This window comes from Gigantopelta aegis, chromosome 5 (assembly GCF_016097555.1).
Source record: "Gigantopelta aegis isolate Gae_Host chromosome 5, Gae_host_genome, whole genome shotgun sequence".
Classification (NCBI taxonomy): Eukaryota; Metazoa; Mollusca; class Gastropoda; order Neomphalida; family Peltospiridae; genus Gigantopelta; species Gigantopelta aegis.
The window spans coordinates 6,929,774-6,940,658 of record NC_054703.1 but is presented as its reverse complement, the minus strand read 5'-3'; positions in this window follow the sequence as shown (position 1 = coordinate 6,940,658).

Sequence of the window (10,885 nt, the reverse complement as noted above, 5' to 3'; positions counted from 1 at the left end):
GAATGTCCTACACACTAAAAATAATTTTGAAATTGTTATTTTTAATCCAAAAAAGGATAAATGGAAATAGGGGAGTTTAATGTTTTTACTTACCCGTCAATCAAGATGCCCCCCCCCCCCCCCCCCCCCCTAAAAAAATAAATAAAAAATAATAAAAAATAATAATAATAATTAATAATAATGACGCAATTTGTGATTCTACTCAATTAAATTTAGGCCCCAAGGAGGTTAGGAGGAAATGTTGGCCCAAGCCCCAAAGGGGATGCTATTTAAATAGTTTAGGAAGAAATGCCAGTCAAATTAAGAACTATGGTGTGACCAAATGGGGGTCAGGGGTGGGGGTAGGAGGCTGGGTGGGTGATGTCAGATCCTATTCTAAACCTAAGGCCAAACCCCCTGCGCCCTATGGTCCCAAAATACTCCTATCTTCCGACATCCCATCAACCCCACCACCACCGTGTCCAACGGCAGTTCAGTCTAATCTTGGCAGTCTTGATTATTTAAGTTGGAAGTTAGCAGAACTTCCAATGTTGGTGTCACTAGAAGAGTGACACTGAAAGTTAGCAGAACCTCCCAGCGTTAGTGTTACAAGTGGGAGTGACACTGACAGATCCAACGTTGGTAACTTTAGTAAGAGAGGCAAAGGAGTTATCAGAAAAGCACCGTGATATGTGCTTTCCTGTCTGTGAGAAAGTGCATATAAAAGATCCTTTGCTGCCAAAGGAAAAAGGTAGCGGGTTTCCTCTGATGTCTACAAATCAGAATTACCAAAATGTTTGACATCCAATAGCCGATGATTAATTAATCAGTATTCTCTAGTGGTGTCGTTAAACAAGATCAAGTTTTTTTTATTGCTTTACGTTTTTATCAGAATAATACGCTGTACAGCAAAACAAACTATTACTCATGCAGCGCTACTTCAACGCGCAGTGGTAAAAGCGTTAACTAGCGTCCCGACTGTGCACTGAAACAGGCCAGTCAGTTCATTTTAGAGCGTATTGTCCAGTAAAAACAGACTGGCTAAAGATCAAAAGTATTTTGCTTCATCATACGCTCTAAAATTAACTGACAGGCCTCGGTGATGCAGAGGCAAAGCTACAGGCTGGTAGGCACAGGATTCGCAACCCGGTACCGGTTCCAGCCCAGAGCGAGTTCCTGAGGCCTCATTGGTAAGACCACTGCACCCTCTTCTCTCTTACTAACCACTAACCAACTAACAACTAACCCACTGTCCTGCACAGACAGGTCATCTGAGGTGTGTGCCTAGGACATCGTGCTTGAACCTTAATTGACTATAAGCACGAAAATAAGTTGAAATAAAATGAATTGTCAATCCCAGACTAGTTGAATTACTCAACACTAACGCAGGAAATAACTCACTGTAATAAATATTATAGCTTTAATGCCATGCACTCATGAATCACTGTCTAAACAGTGATGATATCAGGAGTAAATAAAATACAGATATTGGTGTTGTGTGCTGATGTTTCAAACGTTTTCTTGACACATACACTTTAACAACTGCATATTTAGCACACAAGTAATTTACTCAATTATGAAATGGCTACGCCAGTGAGTGGACACGAAAGATAGGGCGGGACTGATATATCGACGGTCATGGTTTGTGCTGTCCTGTCTGTGCGATAGTGCATATAAAAGATCCCTTGCTACTAAAAGACACAATGTAGCGAGTTTGTCTCTCTAAAAGACTATATGTCAACAATACCAAATGTTTGACATCCAATAGCAGATGAGTCAGTGTGTACGTGTGGTGTCAATAAAACAAAACCACTTTAACTTTAACGTTCTATGGGTGGGCTATCAAGGGCTGGGTTTATAGGAAGTCTACACTCTTAAAACTGGTTTATAGGAAGTGTTTAATACATTACATTACCTCTCTCTCTTGTTATTACTTACTTTAAAACACTAACACTATAATACAGGTAAACTAATTATTACTTACTTAAAAACGCTAACACTATAACACAGATAAACTGGTTATTACTTACTTTAAAACACTAACATTATGACACAGATAAACTGGTTATTGCTTACTTTAAAACACTAATATTATAATACAGGTAAACTGGATATTACGTACTTAAAACACTAATACTATAATACAGATAAACTGGTTATTACGTACATAAAACACAAACGCTATAATACAAGCGAACTGGTTATTTCTTACTTTAAAACAATAACATTTTAATACAGGTAAACTGGTTATTACTTATTTTAAAACACTAACGCTATCATACAGGTAAACTGGTCATTACTTACTTTAAATCACTAACATTACAATATAGGAAAACTGGTTATTACTTACTTTTAAAACATTAACACTATAACACATGCAAACTGGTTTTTACTTACTTTAAAACACTAATATTATAATACAGGTAAACCGGTTATTACTTACTTTAAAACACTAACATTACAATACAGGTAAACTGGTTATTACTTACTTTAAATCACTAACATTACAATACAGGTAAACTGGTTATTACTTACTTTAAAACACTAACATTATAATACTGGTAAACTGGTTATTACTTAGTTTAAAACACTAACATTACAATATAGGAAAACTGGTTATTACTTACTTTTAAAACATTAACACTATAACACATGTAAACTGATTATTACTTAGTTTAAAACACTGACATTATAATACAGGTAAACTGATTATTATTTACTTTGAAAACACTAACACTATAATACAGGTAAACTGATTATTACTTAGTTTAAAACACTAACATTTTAATACAGGTAAACTGGTTATTATTTACTTTGAAAACACTAACACTATAATACTGGTAAACTGGTTATTACTTAGTTTAAAACACTAACATTTTAATACAGGTAAACTGGTTATTTGTTACTTTGAAACACTAACATTACAATATAGGTAAACTGATTATTATTTACTTTGAAAACACTGCTCTTAAATTCGTTGATTACACTAGTCCACAAATTACGTACACATTAGACCACCAGGAAGAACAGTTATTTCACATTATACAGAATATTTCATGCGCTATCACCTGATTATGCATACCTAACTAACTAGGGGAGCTAACTCTATTAGCGACTGTGGTTATGAGACAATAGTTTGAGACTGATCTTGTGTTATTAAAACTTTCATTATAAAATGTATCTTGTTCATTTTGCATTGTTACGTTTTCGTTTTATTTACTGTTAAAACTTAATTTAACACATGGAAAAAAGCACGAAAAATATGACGACAGTTTATGATTAAATAGTCAAACACATTGTTTTTAGCCATCCTTTTTTTCGAATAATATAATAGTTTATTTACCAACTGAACTGAACTGAACTGTATTTACTCTCAGGCCGTAAAACACGGCATATGAGGTACATGATACAATTATAATTAATTTTGACAAGATGGCAAACGTATAAGTATTTCACGTAAATACATAAACAACAAATATATATATCATATATATAGATAGATAGATAGATAGATAGAAAGATAGAAAGATATATATATATATATATATATATATATATATATATATATATATATATATATATATATATATATATATATATATAGACTCTTCAAAAAAAGAAACGCATAACTGGTATATGATAGGATTGGATTGCAAATTTATAGCATCATATCTTTGCTCAATACCAGAGCAGTAAAATTGAAACTTGTTAAACATGATCAGATCATCACTTGGAATGAAATCGTCTATCAAATCAATAGGATTAGGCCACCTTATCAAGGTCACGGTCATGGACACTAATATCGAGTATGAGCCCCATGAGCAGCAATGACGGCTTGGCACCTCCTACGCATGGAATCAAATAATGCTTGAATCACAGGCTGGGGAATTATAGCCCATGTTTCTTGCAAAGCCTGGAGCAGCTGGGGTAGCGTTTGTGGCGCAGGGTTACGTTGCCGTAAACGTCGATCTAGTTCATCCCACAGGTGTTCGATGGGGTTAAGATCAGGTGATTTTGAAGGCCATGTCATCACTCTGACATTGTGTTGATTCATATACCACGTTTGTAGGAATTGATCTGTAAGTCTTAGAGAAATAAATTCTTTAAAAAGTGTAGCACTTGCAATTCTATTATATTGTGGCGTCCATATATATGTACAACCAATGTTATCCAATATTGATTTTACAAAGTCTCTCCATTTATGTTTGTAAATAGTGTTATTGTAGTCATTCAACAACAATCTATAAACAAATAATGATAACTTGGACTGCTTCCCTGTAATTAGTCTGAACCAAAAAGTAATCATCCTTAGCTTTACAGTTATAGTTACCGGGAAACGTTCAAGTTCTCCATACAACATGTCCAACGGTGTAGAATCCCTCACTGGTAAAAGTAGTTTTAAAAATGTATTATACAATTTATCTACGGAAGGTAATCTTTCGAAACCCCATGTTTCGCATCCATATAAAAGGACTGGTATAACCATGCAATCATATAATTTAAGCTGGCAGTGGATAGATATATTACAGCGTTTTCCTTGTTTGAGAACGAAACACATAGTTGTATGTGTTTGTTCGTACAACGTTTTTCTCGCATTAGTAAATTTATTTAATTTATGGAATACAACGCCAAGGTATTTATAAGTATCTACTTTATCAGGCCTAGACTTTCCCAAATAAAACATTTTGTTGTAGTCCTTATTGCCACTAAAAATTTAAACTTTAGTCTTTTGATAATTGACAGTTAGTTTCCATTTTGTACAATATGAATTAAAAGAATTTAGTAATGTCTGCACATCTGCCAAATTATCTGTGAAAAACGGCGTGTCGTCTGCATAGAGTAAGACAAAAAGAACAATAGAGTTAATCAGGGTGGCATCTGTGAATAATCCATCTCTATGAATGCTCTTGCATTCATTTTTGTCTAAACGTTTCTTCAAGGTCGTAAAGGAACAAGGAGAACAGCAAGGGTAATACATTTTCCAAACGGAATAATTAAGCCAATACCGGGAGGGGGGGGGGGGGGGGGGGGGTAAATGTGTAAATTATGATCAGTGTTAGTTATTATATTTAGTGTAGTCTATTTAGTTATTTTGGGGTTTCGGTGGTGTCTAGAATAATAGGATTTATTCATTCAGGAATAAATCTGGTTATTATAGCAACTGCCGTAATATTGGTCTGGTGTAACCAGTCGCTTAGAATGCAGTATAGTAGTTGTGTCAATTAAAAAACCAGTCTTATCTTTCAATCAATCAATCAATAAAATATTTACATGCTCCTATACCACGAAGGTTTGGAAGCATGTCTATCCCAGGTTCGGCCACCGGATGCCAGTAGTCCAACCTGGGACAGAACAATTACTGGGGCAATTTTGATATTTAAACAAACAGGGAAAAAGGACTTTACAATAAATAATTTTGTGCGTTATTTTCCAAAACAATATTTAATATATAGCAAACAACTAACAATTTGTAACGCAAATTTAGATCGGGCAGTCCTAAATATAAATATATTTAAAATAATTTTTAAAATATATTAATTAGCCCTCAAAATAGGGGTGGCAGGTGACTAGGAGGTTAGGCTTCAGCCACAGGAGGTTTTGTTAATAGGGGGATATGTTTTACTTAGGGGCACCCATCGTATTGGGGACTTCGGTGTGGCCGAAACCGGGGAAGGCTCCGGGGGGGGGGGGGGGGGGGGGGGAGGGGCAGTCCCCCGGACAAACCTAACAACCCTTACGGCCAAAACCGCCTACGCCTACCGCCCTAACCATCTTCCAGTGGAGTATCCCCCACCCACCCAGCACCCCTCCGGCCAACCCAACCGTCGTGCCCTCCAGTCTCTGTGCCCCCATCCTTAGGGGCACCCATCGTATTGGGGACTTCGGTGTGGCCGAAACCGGGGAAGGTTCCGGAGGGGGGGGGAGGGGCAGTCCCCCGGACAAACCTAACAACTCTTACGGCCAAAACCGCTTACGCCTACCGCCCTAACCATCTTCCGGTGGAGTATCCCCCCCCCACTCCCCCCCCCCCCCCCCCCCACCCCGGCCAACCCAACCGTCGTTCCCTCCAGTCTCGGTGCCCCCATCAAAAATTAGGCCCAAGGGCCAATGATGCTACCAGAAAAAAACAAAAAACAAAAACAACTAAAAAGTATTTAAACAGGGAAAGTTAAGCGTCTGGTGAGTCTGGCAATGTAAAAACGTATCCTGGCGATTCCAAGTCCAGGGGCGCCTCTCCATAATCCTGGAGAAACAGAACGTTATGCCATTCATCAGACGCTGGCACCACTTTAATTTAGAAACCTAGCGCATACAAGTATGGTATAGAACCATGTTGCATACCCTAGGATAGGAGCAGCGCACCGCCCTATTAAATTCCTATTTCCTATTACAAAAAGATAAATAACTTATCATAAAAAAACACATATTTAAAAGAGCACGCTGGTAACCTATTTAATTTAAAAAATAAACACCAAACTAAAAATTTAAACGATTTATACAATATATTTGACCGGCGAGAAGGGGGGTTGTTACTGCCAGATAACGCACCCCCAACTATCAGCTCGGAGTAATAAAACTTTCATCCATCACCAACCATACATAATAACGTAGACATTATAAAAATAGTTATCTGGTTTGGAGAGACCAGTCTATCTTTTCCGGAAACGAGCCATCGAACAAAGACATCGGGGAATTGACAGGAGACAGATAACTAATTTAATCCTGTTTTCAGAGTTTTTATTGACACCCGCCCACCCTGACCCAAGAATATATGGATGCAGACTTGGTTCTGATACTGACGTCTTCGATTTTTGTCTTTATATATAGTGTTTCACATTGTTGTGTCCCGATACTGCTGGTTCCATTTGTCCGTTTCAGATAAGAACTACAAAGGAATGCTCCTACACACTCCAGAAATGTCGCAGGGAGAGTAGCTGTTACTACCGACGAGCGGCCAAATATGGTCAGTTTCCGGAACAATATTTGTGTAAATAATACCAACAAATATTTTAGTAATCTATCGTTTTTTCCAGAGACTTTCATCCCAGAAATTACTGAGGTTTCTCTGGGTTTTTTAGAGCGAGATTATATAGTCACGGCTAGTGACATGGTGATCGATATTGAACATTGGTGAGGCATGGGACGCTACACAGGATCAATCTGGAACATTTATGGGGGAGAAGTATGCTCGGCTGCTGTTCTCAGGGCTGGGCAACTCCCCCTAACTTTATTTATACTGTGCGCTTCAGATGGGAGCGGAATAGTATATAGTAACGTGATGGGCCGCTGTTCTCAGGGCCTTTCAACTCTTGATTATATAGGCAAGGGGCCGCTGTCCGCAGGGCCCCTTGATTTGATTATATAGGCAAGGGGCCGCTTTTCGCAGGGCCCCTTGATTGGATTATTATAGGCAAGGGGCCGCTGTTCACAGGGTCCCTTGATTTTTTCATTGATGTTGATTTAATTGTGTCATGTCAATTTTTTGTTATTGATATTGAATTGTTTGATGTGTCCTTGATTGATATTGTTGAATTTGATTGTTGGAATTGATTGTTTGTTTTTGCGTGCCATTTTGCCTTTTGTGGTCGGCAACAAATTAAAAATCTAGCCGTGGCCAATCTTAAGCCAATACCGGGAGAGGGGGGGGGGGGGGGGGGGGGGGGGGGGGGGTGGGGGGGGGGGGGGGGGGGGGGGGGGGGGGGGGGGGGGGGGGGGGGGGGGGGGGGGGGGGGGGGGGGGGGGGGGGGGGGGGGGGTAAGCCAATACCGGGAGAGGGGGGGGGGGGGGGGGGGGGGGGATTACATGTGTAAATTATGATCAGTGTTAGTTATTATATTTAGTGTAGTCTATTTAGTTATTTTGGGGTTTCGGTGGTGTCTAGAATAATGAACGAAACCGATTGCATGTCACTGAAAAAGGTCGGTGGCTATTACACACAAACATGTAACACAACTCATTTGACGCATGTTTATTGTTTCACAGTCTATTTTAATAACGCAGAACAGACTGTGTAAGCTTTATTTAGTTACACAATACGATCAAAAACCCAAGTTACTTCACCACGAATGTCACTGACGGCTCGCTACAGATCTCAGACGCATATAAAAGTTGTCATCTGTTGACTAGCGCTAATCACTATTTGTAATTTAGCACTAACGATATTAGTTGTACACACAATCCTTTACGCGAAATTAGTCCACATGCATGCTTCAAACTTAACACTGCAAAAATGCACGTGGTAAGCAATTATGTACGTTTGTTTCATTTCACTGCCTAAGCGATAAATGTTTGTTTTTTTGTTTGTTTTTTGTATATATGATCAAATATATTATGGACAAGTGAATTTTCAGTCTGGGCCAGTGAGTTTTCAAAACCACTGGCCCAATGGAAGTGGCTACCAGATGTTGTTTTAGGATTACTAAGAATTTTAAGCTGGTAGCCCAGACAGCTATATCTTAGCTTAATAACTGGTTTAACGTGTCCATATACCACTAGGGTTTCGAACACGCCTATCCCGATTCCGGCCTCCGATAGGATCGGGGGTCTGACTCGGGACAGGGATAGAGACAGCTATACGACTGTTGTTACTCATTGGAATTGGTGTGTTGTCATAATGTTATTTGATATACATATACATATACATATACATATATATACACACACACACACACACACACACACACACACACACACACACACACACACACACACACGTGTAGTAATATAGTATTAGAGAGAGAGACAGACAGACAGAGAGAGAGAGAGAGTGTGTGTGTGTGTGTGTGTGTGTGCGTGCGTGCGTGTGTGCGTGCGTGTATGTGACATTTTTATGTATGCGCGTTTGTCTGTGATTGTGTTTTTTCTGAATGTGTGTTTATGAATTTGTTTTTGTACGTGATTTTGTGTATGTTTGTGCCCTTGAGAATATTTGGATGCGTGAGTATGCGTGTTTGTGCACATGTGTATGTGTGTTCGTGTGTTTGTTTGTGTGTTTGTTTTTGTGTTTGTGGTTACAATGAATACACATAATCGAAAAAAGAAAGTATATATAGCAGTCTTGGGCGGGACGTATCCTAGTGGTAAAACCTGATCTAGGATCGATCCCCATCAGTGGGCCCATTGGGCTATTTCTCGTTCCAGAGTAGCACGACTAGTGTATCAAAGGCCGTAATATGTGCTATCTTGTCAATGGGATGGTGCATATAAACGATCCCTTACAACTAATGGGAACATTTAACATGTTTTCTCTCTACGATTATAGGTCAGAATTACCAGGTGTCTATATCCAGTAGAGGTGTTTTAAAGGAAAACAATTTAATAGCAGTATGTTCGTCTACGCGTATTTATCAATGAATCCGTCTTTTACTCTTTTCTCTTTCCTTTCATTGTCTAGAAGTGCACATAACATATCCCAGTTCATGTGGAGGCAGCGGGTTTCCGCTTTTGTTTCCTCTCAACAAAATGACAAATTAAATATATATGTCAATCACAAAACAACTGATGAATCTGTCTTTTACTCTTTGGTTTCCGCTTTGGTTTCCTCTCAACAAAGTATGTTTCCTCTCAACAATATGTCAATCACAAGATAACTGACGTTTAAAATGTATTGATATATATATTTAAATAAACCTTATATTCCTTTTCTCTTTATTCGACAATGATTCTAGACAAACGAAAACCGACATTTGTAATGAAACTTACTTGTAAGCGTTCTTCTACAGCTGTTGGCGAAAATTAAACGGTTCTCCCGACAACATAAATGTTAAGACACGTTCTCGTCATTCACATTAAAACAAATACCTACTAAACACGAATCGGACAATTTATTCCAAACTAACTAAATGATCTGCAAAAATGCATACAGCAACAGCTAGAGGAAATAGTGTCACTTATAAAAATTACTTCATTTACCAAATGACTTCATTTAAAAAATCACCTGATTCAAATACATGTAATAGTGAATGGACGTTTGCATTCTTATGCGATATAAGTATGAATGGCGTTTACACAAACAATACTACAGGCGTATTTAAACATAAATGAAATAAATTCAGCTATGTATTGCTAACGTATGAATATACATTTAATTGACCGCAATTATATTTTTGTTCATGCAAGCAAGCGGTGTTTTCGGTTCACCAAAAATAATTGTCGTCAATTCTTAAACGGTTATTTCGAAAAGCGGTTGCCAGAGAAAACAATTTGCTGTCTACTGATTGACGCAAAGCAGTATGTACCATAAGTTTTGGTGTATAATTATGTTTGAGTAGATGACCTACCGCAAAGTGCCAGTCCAACACACAGCACCACAACAAACCAAGTAATTTTCATTCTGAAAAATGAGACACGATATTTTACATTTTTGTTTAAACACAATTTGAAACAGTCTTTACACTTAAACACGACATTTGTTTTCTAATATATATTGATTTAATGTTAATAATATCCAGATTACCAGTATTCCAGTGTTGGCTTTTCAAAGTAAATAATCACAAGTTTATCTCTATTGTAATGATAACACTTTAAAGCAAATAATAACCATGCCACCTGTATTGCAATGTTTGTCTTTTAAAGCAAATAACCAGTCTGCCTGTATGATAGCGTTAGTGTTTTAAAGTAAGTAATAACCAGTTTACCTGTATGATAGCGTTAGTGTTTTAAAGTAAGTAATAACCAGTTTACCTGTGTTAAAATGTTATTGTTTTAAAGTAAGAAATAACCAGTTCGCTTGTATTATAAAGTTAGCGTTTTAAGTACGTAATAACCAGTTTATTTATATTATAGTATTAGTGTTTTAAGTACGTAATATCTAGTTTACCTGTATTATAGTATTAGTGTTTTAAAGTAAGCAATAACAGTTTATCTGTGTTATAGTGTTAGTGTTTTAAAGTAAGTAATAACCAGT